The 13782-nt window shown below is 41.5% G+C and overlaps 1 long non-coding RNA gene across 1 annotated transcript; it reads right to left on the bottom strand.

Moving 5' to 3' along the window:
- Positions 1-758: 758 nt before the first annotated feature.
- Positions 759-4046, bottom strand: LOC122300126. The gene is made up of 2 exons (XR_006239912.1): positions 2421-4046; positions 759-2212 (listed from the first exon to the last, which is right to left on the bottom strand). It is a non-coding gene; the product is annotated as an uncharacterized LOC122300126 (long non-coding RNA).
- Between the last annotated feature and the right edge of the window lie 9736 nt (positions 4047-13782).

The raw sequence follows: 13782 nt of genomic DNA, 5'->3' as shown, positions 1-13782 counted from the left end.
TACTTTCTTGTTCCCTTTTGCAATCACTATCAATATTGCTTTATAACGTCTATATTATTCTCTCATTTTCCTTTTGGGAGTTGGCAATTAATTAATATTTCCTATTTGATGCCAAATTAAAATCGAAATCTATAACATGATATGTATCGGCCAGATAGGATTAGACCAAATATTACGTGTTGATCTAGGAACATACAAACTTGAATTAATAATGTTTGTTTATGGCTTCCAATTATTAAACGATGTCTCTTATATTGGACCAGCTCTAGGCTTATAAAAATATGATCATGCTAAGTGCTTTAATAGCAAATATATATTTATAACTGTATGGATCGGGCTAAATATTTATCTTTTAATGGACCAACTCTAGGTATTTATCACAACTTGGACCTTTCATGGAATAAAATATTTTTTTGGCAACTTATATTCCCCGAGCTTTCCACGAATAAAATTGGTGGGAATAGAGTTTTTTCCCCAAAAATCGTTCATGGAAAAACACAGTACATAAATCCCAGCTTCGTCCCAACATATATCTTGTAATAAATCCCACTTGAAAGAATAATAAAAACAGAGATTAGAATTGAGAATCAGGAACAACAAATAGATTTAGCAAAACATAAATTGCAGAAGATGGATAATCACGGCTTGGGATGTTCAAGGCTCCTAATTCCTCCAGATGAAAAACTACAAATTTCCACAGATTTCCAAAATGACTCCCCCTTTCCTTGACGTGGGGTTTAACAACCTGTGAAATAAAATTTACAAAAATACCCTAGACTTTATTATTATATTTTAAAATAAGTAAAACAACACCATATAACATAGAGCAACTGCATTAGATAATCCTAAGCGAAACTACTGTTGTAAACAACTAGGCCTAACGGAATATTATGAGGCCCATCGAGTATGCTTAGCACATGAAAATTGGGTGTATTACATTGCCTTCCCCTCCAAAAAAACCCTTGTCCTCAAGGTTTAGAAAATTAATAGCCTCTCAAATAGGCTAGCATGTGGAGCTTTCTAAGGCCTTAATAGACATGTCAATTTCCAACAACAAGTTTTGAGTGGTGTTCCTTATCATTTTGTTCAAATGGATTTTGAAGAAATATAATAGGGTTTCAGCCAGGATAGGCTTGTACAGATTCACTAGAACATCCCCCAATGCATTGAGTAGAGTTAAATAAATGAGAACAACAAATCTAACAGTAAAGTCTTGGCCAATTGCAATCAAAAGTTTCAGCTCACTGCACTTCTTCTCGTGTACTGCACGAAATATTTCTTGGGCCTTGACTTTAGTATAGAGCTTCTCCTCCCACATGCACAACTTCTCCATAACAGAAGAAATATTCTCAAAACTCAAGCACATATCTGAACGATCAAAAGTAATATTTTTCTTAATCAACAGTGAGAATTTTTCCATGCTTCTTCATGGCAAGGGCGGAGTTATCGCATGCAAAACCATGCATGAAGCTTGGTTAACGGCCACTTTAATATCATGATGAAATATTCTGACCTCAAGCAACATCAAAACTTCATTGCCTGAATCTCAAATAGAACCTGAATTTCCCTCCTTGCTTCAGAGACACCATGTGTCGCTGTTGGAGTCTTGGACTAATCTTTCTCGAAAATAAATTTGTTCTTGGCTGACAAATTTAGTGCACGTGACAGTTTATCGCTCTCTAGTAAGAATTGCTTGAATTGATCTTGTTGATCTTTAATGACAACAAGATCAGCCCTATACTTTGGGAGGCACTCTACATCATAAGACAATCTATTGATTTGGTCCTTGCAGTCATCTACCTCCACATTCTCATCTACCTCGAGAGAGTCCAATCCTTCACCTACCTAGAAGTATCAACCACTGAATCGCCCCTCCTTTCACACAAAGTATATCTTTATCCTTCCAAATACAAGTTGACTCAAAAGCCATTAATACAAGATCATCCCTCCAATAGTCTAGTTCTTTTCCTCTATCAAAAGGCCAATAAAATGATAATTGAAGGAGCTGTAAAGACAAAAAAGCCACAGCATAATCCTTAAAGTAAATATGTTCAAAGACAATGTAAGCACAGTTCATGGGTCCAACTCTAAGAAATGTCTCATACCACAAAACACCCAAAAGTAACAATATATCAAGCAGTTGAGGTGCAGTATTCATCCCCTCATCTAATTTGTCACCAACATATGAAAAGGAGTTCTGCCACTCAACAGCCTGCAAACAGACACTAGCTATATTCATGGCCTTAATCTTAACAAGCTCTAGCAACCTCTCATAACAAGAAAGGGAAAGGTCCTTTTTTATTTAATTCCATTTTCAAAATAATAATCCAAATTTGAGAGTTGTTAATTCTGGCTTTCTATTCTCTTAATAGAGGTAGTATCAAATTTTATGTAATTATCATGTTAGGGAGTTTGCGAACCTTTGATGATTGTAGCAATGAGCAATGTTGAAATAGCAAGTAGCTCCTTTGTTCTTGAACTTCTGGTAATAGTCTTTGAATGCAAAAGAGGCATGGTCCCTTATTGTATTTGGTAAGAAACACGACTGGTGTGCTGCTTGTATGGTGCTGTAGTCTGCACCTCCTTTTCGACAAACCTAGTCTAGTGTCTGCAGCTCATCATCTGAGGTTTGCTCGTCAGCTATGCACCATTCCACAAATTGCCTATCTTTGATCACCAAGGGAGATGGAAGAGCAGAGAAGATGACTACGGCAGTGCCAATGATCCAGCTTACGGCATTCCAGAGCTTCTTTTTAGAAGTAATGACTTGAAAAAATAGCAACAACAACCGAGTGACCTGGTGATTGCAGAACTCATTGTGACCCAGCTCGCAACCAAGATCATACTGTTGCTCGATCTCGCAACCAATAGGCTCCTTCAAGATCAACAGCTAGTGACTCCCACTATTGGCTTGGTGGTGGCTTGCACCATAATCAACCGCCAACTGAATTTTTTTTTAAACCATTCATTAGCTATTATGGTTTCGAGGCTTTTGGGATGATAGAGGATTTGAAGGTTCAGCTTGACCCTCTAGAGGTCTTTGGCGTCGGAGACAAGCACATCGATGTGGGCCTTAGTTTGGATGAATGGTTTTTGGAGCCATGGGACCAAGAAATGAGTCCCCTTGCCCAGCGTCTCTTCCCATGTTCAGTGGAACTGATCAAAGACGACATCGCACTACCCTTGGTCACTCAAGGCTTCGACACTCAAGGATTTCATAATAGCACAATTACCTTCCCCAAACCCTAGGCCGAGCACTGATATTTGGGATTGTTGAGAGGAAGATGTCACCCACTCTCACAAAATCAACTTGTCGTCATGGAAAACGACGAGGGAGATTTGAAGGCCCAGATAAAAAACCCACCACCCACTCTGACTCGACCAAGGGTGTGTGTAGGGATGTTAAACAAGACGATGGCTCAGTGACTAGGGAGGTTCTCAGGAGAGAAGAGAACCTCAGGAATGGTTTGGTGAGGGTGAATGTGGTAGATACGGGTGTTGCCCATGGGGAGGATTATTCGAGGGTTACGAATTAGAGTCTGGGCATGGAGAGTAAAGAGTAGAATATTTTTTAGATGAACTCTCGTGGGTACCACAAAAATCTCTTTGACCTCCACTACATTTTTGACACCTTCCTCTGAGACTTCTTCTTCATCCTTCATTTCATTTTCTCCATGCACTACCCATTTTTGTGTTTTTTTAGTTGAATTCGTAGCTGCCAAGTTTTCTTCATTCTCGTGGCCTTGCGATTCCATAAAGGATTTCGATTGAATAATTCCTTGAATTGCAACATTGCTTCAAGGATTTTCTCCCTCGTCAGCAAATTTTCTTGTTGTTTCTGGAAAGGTACCCCGTCCCTCATGAAGGATCATTAGGCTCTAGATATCACTTGTTATAAATCTCACTTGAAAGAACAATAAAAACATAGACTAGAATTGTGAATCAAGAACAACAAAAAGATTCACAAAATAAAAATTGTAGAAGATGGATAATCATGGCTTGGGATGTTTGAGGCTCCCAATTCCTCCAGATGAAAAACTACATGTTTCCACAGATTTCCATAATGACTCCCTCTTTCCCTGACGTGGTGTTTAACAACCTGTGAAATGAAATTTACAAAAATACCCTGGACTCTATTATTATCTTTTAACATAAGTAAAACCACACGATATAATATAGAGCAATTACATCTGATAATCCTAAGCGAAACCACTATTGTAAAAAACTAGGCCCAACGGAATATTATGAGCCTCATCGAGTATGCTCAGTCCAAGATAATTGAATGTATTACATATATGTAGTGAATAAAAATCACGTTCTTAATGGTATTACTGATCACACAATATTTACAAAAACATATGCTTGAAAAATTGGGATGATTATAGAGATAAGAAACTTATAAATCAAACATTAATATGCTCAACTTGTCTCGTTTGGTTACATAGTTTAGATTAGATGTTTTGTTGAAAGTTACATAAAATACTATTATAATATTTTTAATATTAGTTTTATTTTAGAATTTAAAAAATTAAATTATTTATTATATTTTGTGTGAAGATTTAGAAAAATTATAATAATTATATTAAATAAAATAAGATGAAATAATTTAATTTTATGTAACCAAACTTGTCCTCAATCGACAAATTTTTTTTTGAATATTGATCTCCACGCACATGGATGCAACCAGGCCTTGATGAGTTCTTTCGTAAGGATATTAATTGCGTGTTTCCAAGTAAATAATAAGATTTGGAAAAGTCAACACAAACTTAAAAAAAAAGATCGTGGCAGAGACTAGCTAGTCTAAAATTATAGAGTACATCATGCAATAGGGAGGGAACAAGTTTTCATCCAACAAGTTTTATGGAGCATGTTCTGGAAATGACAACTTACATATTTATAATATTGACTTCACACATTAGATAATATTGGTTAATATTGTTTTTTTTTTTTTTTTTTTTTGAGCACTACTCTTTTCATTTGTTTACATGCATTGTGTATTTGCTTGAGAAAAAGAAGACCTACATGCACGCCATGAACATCAGTATATATGCAAGAGCTAAAAGAAAGCTTTTTCAATCACACATATGTTACAATAATTCCACCTTCTTAAAGAACTTAATTACTAGTATACATTGTTAAAGAAACAACACAACAAAAACTCATTCCAACTACAATACTATAGTGCTAGCTTAGAGATAAAGTCATCTAGAGTTGAAGTATTCTAGTGAGAAAGAGTTATATGCATGGATAACTAGCTAGCAGTAGCACTTGGAACTTATCTAAATAAAATTTTTTTGTTACATGGTCCCATCTTAGTTATTAAACTCTATCTTAGTTGGTAAGTCTAAATTGTAATAATGTCATGTGCTTATCCAAGATTTGTTAGTTGTTAGCAAAACTTATTGAATGTTGTAACTCTATTTATATATATAAAATGAATACACAAGGATATCATTCTCCCAAATTACAAAATCCAATCTATTTATATATATAAGATGAATAAAAACATGTCGAAAATAGGCAATACTTGCGGATTTTGTTTAAAAAGATATAAACTTTTCCAAAAAATGAGATATTCTTCGTCAATCATATCTGAACGATACCACAATGCATTAAGAAAGGTGTCCACAGGTAGCAGTCAAATCTAAGCCTTAGTGAATGGATTAATTATATATAATTTTGGAAACCCATCATGTGCGAATAACCAATCATATGAGGAACCTCGTAACAACTTGTCCTGTATTTTGGAAATGTTAAAATTGTACATCCTGTTTTTTTATGGACTAAAGAAGTTTCGACACTTTTTACTGAGATCATTGTTGTGTGGAAGCATTAGCCATGGGACCTGGCTAAGCTAATGGTTTGGTGTACTCTTAGGTAGCATGTATTGCAATGACTTACAAGTTGAACGGAAATGAACAAATTCAAGATAATTAACGAGTTCTTTTGCAATCTCGAATATGATCATGTCCTTTGACAACTCTAATAACTGAGCTTCAATTTGGTTTTCTTTTGTAGAATAGGCGAAGAAAAATAAAATAGTGAAACTTTGACTAATTAATATTGCATGATCAGTATACTGTAGCCAAAAGGTAAACTTAGTGATTTGGGGTTTCATTGGCATCATCATATGTAATTTCAATAAGGGAATGTCTAAGCATAAGTTTAATTTCCAAAAAGTGATTAAATTTTACTTCAAAAGGAAACAAAAACCAGCCTTTCATAACAAAAACAAACCAATATTGTGACGCCCCCAAATCCCCACGCACGGACATGGGGAAATCGAGACGTCCGGATGATGACATCCCGGGTCACCACCCTAACAACGTGTGCCAAATGTGTGCAAAAACAACAATGTGCACGAGAAATACACAGCGAAAAGCAAGTCAATAACTAAGTACCAGAATTTTTCTTGTTTAATATAAAGCTATTCCAAAACGTACATAAATAAAATATTACAAAGCACGCATATAATATAATATCAAATACAAAGCATAACATCAGCAACCCGGCGGAGCCGCATCCTCGGGCTTAGCCTCCTCCTCCTCAACCTCCAACTCTGCACCAAAAGCTACGGAACCAAAAATGGTGCCGCAAGTAAGTAAAACCCAAACACCACCAGATAAAAACACATAGAACTCAAGCAACATGGATGCAAGAAAAGCCAATGCACATGTCCCGCAAAACCACATTTTACCACGCACGCCAAAAAACCCATTTGGCTCATAAAAACATATCCTTAAAACTACGCCTCGCCGTTATCCCAGATAATGGTCCAAACCACCATTTTTCCAGAAAATGGATCAAAAGCCTCGAAAAACCAACATCGCCATTTTCCCAGAAAATGGCTCACATCCGAAAACCATAAAAACAATCCGGTTATGCATGCACCATGATCTCCCCTAGGGATCATCCGCACACCTTGGCTCTGTGCCACACCGCAGGTAACGACTACGCATGTGACACCTAAACGAGCGATGCCCAGACTCGCGCCCCGCGCGTACCTGGCCAGGCCATCCTCTAGCCCTCGCCAGTGAAGGGCCACAGAGTCGGTGAGTAGAGCGATGCCCAGACTCGCGCCCAGCGCGTACCTGGCCGGGCCATCCTCTAGCCCCGCTCCCGTCGTCGCCCAGCGACAATTCAGGGGACGTCACTCAGTATTATCCACTCCCGAGAGACCAGAGGAGCTCCACCAAGATAATAACCCATCCCGGCTTGGGCTCGTGAGACACACGCACCCGAAAACCCATTCACGCCAACAAAACAGGATTTCTCAAATAAAATAAAATACACGTGCATGCACCATGCAAATGCAATTATCAATGTACAAAACAAACAACCAACCATAAAACAATAAATCAAGCAACTCCGTCCTCCATCCATCCGACCCCTGAACTCCTCGGATTCAGTCCGGAATCAACCAACCAGCAGATAAAATAAATTGAATGAGCGATATATATTTAAATCTGAAAATAGGGTTTGGAAAATACTTATAGCGCTATACGGTAATTTTAGAAAACACTCGGCGTTGCAAACGGCGGAGAAAAAGTAACGTTACAGTGAAAAATCACTGTGGCAGTGGGTTGTGAAATACCCACTTTTGAACGGGGACAAACCAGGGCTTGGGATTGATAGGGAATGGTCTAAGGATGATTGTGAAGCTATTGGAAGTCGTGGTTGGCCGTGGGTGGCGGCGAAAACGCCGGAGAGAGGCCAGATTTCCCAAAAAGGAAAGCTAGCTCGTGGGAGCTATTCCGGTGGTCGTTGGAGGCCGAAAATAGGTGGGTTAGGGCGGCAAGGGACCGGTGATGAAGTGGTGAAGAAATGGTGGCCGGAGGTGGAGCGACGGCGGCGGATCGGAGCAAAACCCGTGCGGGCTTTAAAGGGATTTTCCGGCCAAACGGCCGGCCGGATGGGGGTGGGAATTGGTGGGAAGGTGCGCCGGAGGGAGGGGAGTCGAACGGTGGCGGCGGTGAGCCGCACGGTGGCCGGACGGCGGCGGGTCGAGGGCAGAAGCACTCCGGCGTGAGAGAGGAGGAGAGAGAGAGGGACGGGGGGGTCGACGCGGGAAGGGGAAGAAAAAAAAAAGAAAAGAAAGAAAAAAGAGAAAAAGAAAGGAAAAAGAAAGAAGAAAAAAGAGAAAAAGGAAAAAGAAAAAGGAAAAAAGAAAAGAGGTGTGGGGAAAGAAGATGAGGTCTAATCCTCATTCCGGGAAAACAACACTAAACCGCAGCAACGAGATTAAAAACTGTAAACAACTAAAAGAAATAAAACACATCATCAAATAAATTAAAAACCAATTTTAAAACACAATAAATTAAAATAAATAAATTAATATATTAATTAAAATAAAAACAATCATTTCAGCGAAAATACAAGCGAAAGCGGGTCATCACATCCTCCCCCCCTTAAAAACAAATTTCGTCCTCGAAATTTGTGAGATCAGCCACCAACTTAAAGCAAGCCACATAAAAGCACATAAACCAACTGTGACCAAGATTAAGATACATACCTTCATCCTTCAAACAAGTACGGGTACTGCTCCCTCATGTCTGCTACTCGCTCCCAAGAGAAGTCTTGAGTTAATGGATCTCCCCAAGCCACCTTAACCAAAGGTATCGTTTTGGACCTCAACTGTTGCTCCTTCCAATCCATGATCTGCGACGGAACAACTTCATAAGTGAGATCCGGTTGCAACTGAATACCCGCTGGGTCGACGAAGCGTGGATCTTGCTGTCCAAAGCTCTTCTTCATGGATGATACATGGAAGACATCATGAATATCCCCAAAATATCCTGGCAAAGCAACTCTATAGGCGACGGACCCTACCTTCTCCAGAATCTGAAAAGGGCCGACATACCTCGGATCCAACTTCCTCTTCTTACCAAAACGCTTAACACCTCTCATGGGAGAGACTTTGAGATAAACCCAATCACCAACTTCAAAAGACAACTCTCTCCTCCTGGTATCAACGTAGCTTTTCTGGCGACTCTGAGCTGCCGCCATTTTATCTCTGATGATCTGGACTTGGCTTTGCATTTCTTGAATTATTTCAGGTCCAATTATCCTACTCTCCCCGACTTCATCCCAACACAAGGGCGACCTGCACTTTCTCCCATAAAGAGCTTCGTAGGGAGCCATCTGAATGGTTGCATGGAAGCTTTTATTATATGCAAACTCGAAGAGCGGCAAATGGTTTTTCCAACTCCCTTGAAAATCCATGACACATGCTCGCAACATGTCTTCAAGGGTCTGAATTGTGCGCTCTGACTGGCCGTCTGTCTGCGGGTGATATGCAGTACTGAACTTCAACTTAGTACCCAAAGCTGCCTGCAAACTCTTCCAGAACTGCGACGTAAACCTTGGGTCTCGATCTACACTATACTCTTTAGTATGCCGTGCAGCCGCACTATCTCCTTGACATACAAGCGGGTCAACTTACCCAAAAAGTCGGTGTTATTAACAGGCAGAAAATGAACACTCTTCGTTAACCGGTCAACAATCACCCAAACAGAATTTTTCCCACTAGGCGTTCTTGGCAAACCACTACAAAGTCCATCGTGATGTCATCCCATTTCCACTCAGGAATAGGGAGGGGTTGGAGCATACCTGCAGGTCTTTGATGCTCGGCCTTCACTTGACGGCATGTGTGGCATTTCTCAACATACAAGGCAATATCCTTCTTCATTCCATCCCACCAGTAATTTTTCTTCAAGTCCCGATACATCTTTGTACTGCTGGGATGAACTGAATAAGGGGCCGCATGAGCTTCTGCCATGATTCGTTCTTTAAATTCCGAGTCTTTAGGGACCACTCTGAGATCTCGGAACCGAAGTACCCCATCGTTATCCATGCTATAATGCAACGACCCTCGAGATTTTCTGACTCTTTTCCTGATGCTCAGCAGCTTCGGATCCTTCCTTTGGAGAGTCTTCAATTCTTCAAAATCGGTCACCCGAATATCCAGAACTGAAGATAAAATCTCTTCTTGCTGCGAACTCTCAACAAGGAGCCTTCTCATCCCACAAAGCAACGAATCCAAATCTGACGGCTCGACTTCATCTTCTAAGTGCGACTTCCGGCTCAAAGCATCAGCAACTATATTAGCCTTCCCCGGATGGTACTTGATCTCACACTGATAGTCACTGATTAGCTCTAGCCATCGCCTCTGCCTCATATTCAGATTTTTCTGGGAAAACAAATGCTTCAAGCTCTTGTGATCAGTAAATACCTCACAAGCTTCCCCATACAAGAAGTGCCGTCAGATCTTGAGAGCAAAAACAATCGCAGCCAATTCTAGATCGTGCATCGGATAATTCTTCTCATGGTCCTTTAGCTGACGAGATGCATAGGCAACAACCCGTCCTTCCTACATAAGGACACAACCCAAACCAAACTTAGACGCATCACTGAAGACTACGAATGGCTTATGCGGTCCTGGGAGCGCTAACACTGGTGCCGTCGTCAACCTGTTCTTTAATTCTTGGAAACTTCTCTCACATTTCTCTGACCAAACAAATTCTGTATTCTTCTGAGTCAAAGCTGTGAGAGGTCCGGATAGGCGAGCAAAACCCTCTACAAATCTTCGGTAGTACCCGGCCAGCCCCAAGAAACTCCGGATCTCGCGCACTATAGTCGGGCGCTGCCATGACAAAATGGCTTCTACCTTACTAGGATCAACAGCCACTCCGTCTCGGGAAATTACATGCCCAAGAAATTTAACTTCTTCCAACCAGAATTCATACTTGCTGAGCTTGGCGTACAGTTGGTGTTCTCTCAATTTCCCAAGTACCAGACGAAGATGATACACATGCTCTTCAACATCTCGGGAATAAATCAGAATATCATCAATCAATACTACCACAAAGGAATCCAGATAAGGTCGAAACACTCGATTCATTAAATCCATGAAAGCAGCAGGGGCATTAGCTAACCCAAACGGCATCACCTTAAATTCATAATGTCCATACCTCGACCTGAAGGCAGTTTTAGGCACATCCTTGTCTCTGATCCTCAGCTGGTAGTGTCCCGACCTCAGATCAATTTTAGAGAACACGGCTGCTCCTTGAAGCTGATCAAATAAAGCATCTATCCGCGGGAGAGGATATTTATTTTTGATGGTCACCTTATTCAATTCCCGATAATCTATGCACATACGGAGGGTTCCATCTTTCTTTTTAACAAATAAAACTGGTGCACCCCACGGTGACGTACTAGGCTGAATAAATCCCTTCTCTACCAGCTCTTGCAACTGAGTCGTCAACTCTTTTAATTCAGCCGGTGCCATGCGATAAGGAGCTTTATGCACAGGAGCCGCTCCAGGTTCCAAGTCTATAACAAACTCCATTTCCCGAACAGGGGGTAGTTCGGGCAAGTCATCCACAAACACATCGGGGAATTCTTCCACAACTGGAATGTCTGCCAACGACTTCTCCTCAGACAACGTGGACACCATCTGAACCAAGAATGCATCCGCTCCCCATGCAATCTCTCTTCTTGCTTGAATCACCGATATAATTATCGGCTTTTCTTTTAACTTACTCCCTGTAAATTCCAGACAATCACCATCTGGAAGCTGAAAGTTAATTATCCGACTTCTGCAATTAATACTCGCAGAATATCGGTATAGCCAATCCATCCCGAGGATGATATCAAAACCCAACAGCTTAAACACCACCAAATCAGCATCCAAGAACCTTCCCTCAAAATTTAGCAGGCATCCCAAAGCAACCTTGGAACACCACACCATTTCACCATCGGGTAGAGCCACTACCATAGACTTCGGCAACGGTTCTGTAACCAAATTACACACCCGTGCAAACGTGGAAAATACAAACGACTGCGACGTACCGGAATCAAACAAAGTACAAGCATAAAACTCATACAAACGGACTCTTCTTGAACCAAACACATCAACCCATGAAATCCAAAAAGCAAAGAAGAAACCAAATACACCGAAAATTAAATCCAACTTAAAATTAAATTAATCCATACCTGTAATTACTCCTGCATCATGGGTCGCTGGCGCCTCATCATCCACCTCTCCGGGTGTGACAGCATAAACCCGGGCTTGCACTGTTTGTCTCGGGTTTGTTCTTCCACCGAGTCTACCTCCACAGCTTCCTTGAACTGTTCTTGGACATTCTCGGGCAAAGTAACCCTGCTGGCCACAATTATAACATCGAGCCCCACCAGAAGGGCACTCACCCACATGGGCTCTATTACAAACTCCGCAAACAGGCACACGTCCTCCCATGCGAACACTTGAGGATGCTTGCGGTCGAGTCCCAGTCCGCTGAACAAATTTCTGAGGCGAACCAGAGCTGCTTCCTTCACCAGAAAAACTCCGCCTCTTATGCCCTGGAGGGGAGCCCATACTCAGATTATTTTCTAGTTCCACCAGGGTGGCCACATCCACTAATTCCTGAAAAGTGAATATCCGATGGCTGACCACCATACGGCGTATATCAGGGCGTAGTCCCTCCTGAAAACGATCAGCTCGCATCTCCTCTGTGGCGATAAGGTGAGGAGCAAATCGCCCAAGTTCTATGAATCTCCGAGCGTACTGTTCCACTGTCGCGCCCCCTTGGACCAGATTTGAGAACTCTCTTGCCTTTTGCTTCCTTACCGCTGCGGGGAAGAAGCGGTCATTAAACTCCTTCTTGAAGCGCTGCCAGGTCACAGCAGCGAAAGACCCCAATTCTGATTCCAGCATCACCCTCTTGGTATCCCACCAATCAGACGCCGTGCCTTGCAAGAGATAGCTGGCGTAGAGTACCTGTTGCGCCTCGGTGCAACCACACACCTCAAATGTTCTTTCCAGATCTTTGATCCATTTTCTAGCTTGAAGTGGATCTTCTTCTCCAGTGAAGTGTGGAGTCCTATGCGCCAGGAAGCGCTCATAGGTGCACCCGGCTTGCACCATGCTACTGGACCCTCCCGGGTACATCCAAGGACCTCCCTGATGTGGCCAAGGACCTCCTGGTTGTGGCCAAAACCCTCCTTGCTGTGGACAAGGCCCTCCTTGTTGTGGTCAGGGACCCCCTTGTGGTGGCCAAGGTCCTCCTTGTGGCCAAGGCCCTGTCTGTTGTGGCCTAATATTCTGCTGCATAAACTCCGTCATCTGCCGTATTGCTTCGGCTATGGAGTCATCCCTTGAGTCTCCCCATTTTTTTTTTTCTTTCCTGTCACCACAACCTTTGACCCCCTTTCAGAAAACACAAAAATAAATAAAACCAACAACAAACAAAAACAGAACCACAGACCAACACCACATCACAGAAAACAAAAGAAACCAACTTGCGAAAACATAACCAAATAAATAAAAACAAGCAAACAAGCTCAAACAAATAAAACAAATAAAACAATTCAAATAGCTGTACTTAACATAATTTTCAAAACACAACTTTAAAAAGCATTATGGTACTGCCTACGGGACATGTGGTTTTACCCAAAGCCAAACCACTCTGATACCACCTGTGACGCCCCCAAATCCCCACGCACGGACACGGGGAAATCGAGACGTCCGGATGATGACATCCCGGGTCACCACCCTAACAACGTGTGCCAAGTGTGTGGCAAAACAACAATGTGCACGAGAAATATGCAACGAAAAGCAAGTCAATAACTAAGTACCAGAATTTTTCTTGGTTAATATAAAGCTATTCCAAAACGTACATAAATAAAATATTACAAAACACGCATATAATATAATATCAAATACAAAGCATAACATCAGCAACCCGGCGGAGCCGCATCCTCGGGCTCAGCCTCCTCCTCCTC

This window comes from Carya illinoinensis, chromosome 2, assembly GCF_018687715.1.
Source record: "Carya illinoinensis cultivar Pawnee chromosome 2, C.illinoinensisPawnee_v1, whole genome shotgun sequence".
In the NCBI taxonomy this organism is placed as follows: Eukaryota; Viridiplantae; Streptophyta; class Magnoliopsida; order Fagales; family Juglandaceae; genus Carya; species Carya illinoinensis.
The sequence above is the reverse complement of the archived record's forward strand: the minus strand, read 5'-3'. Positions and strand labels throughout refer to the sequence as shown.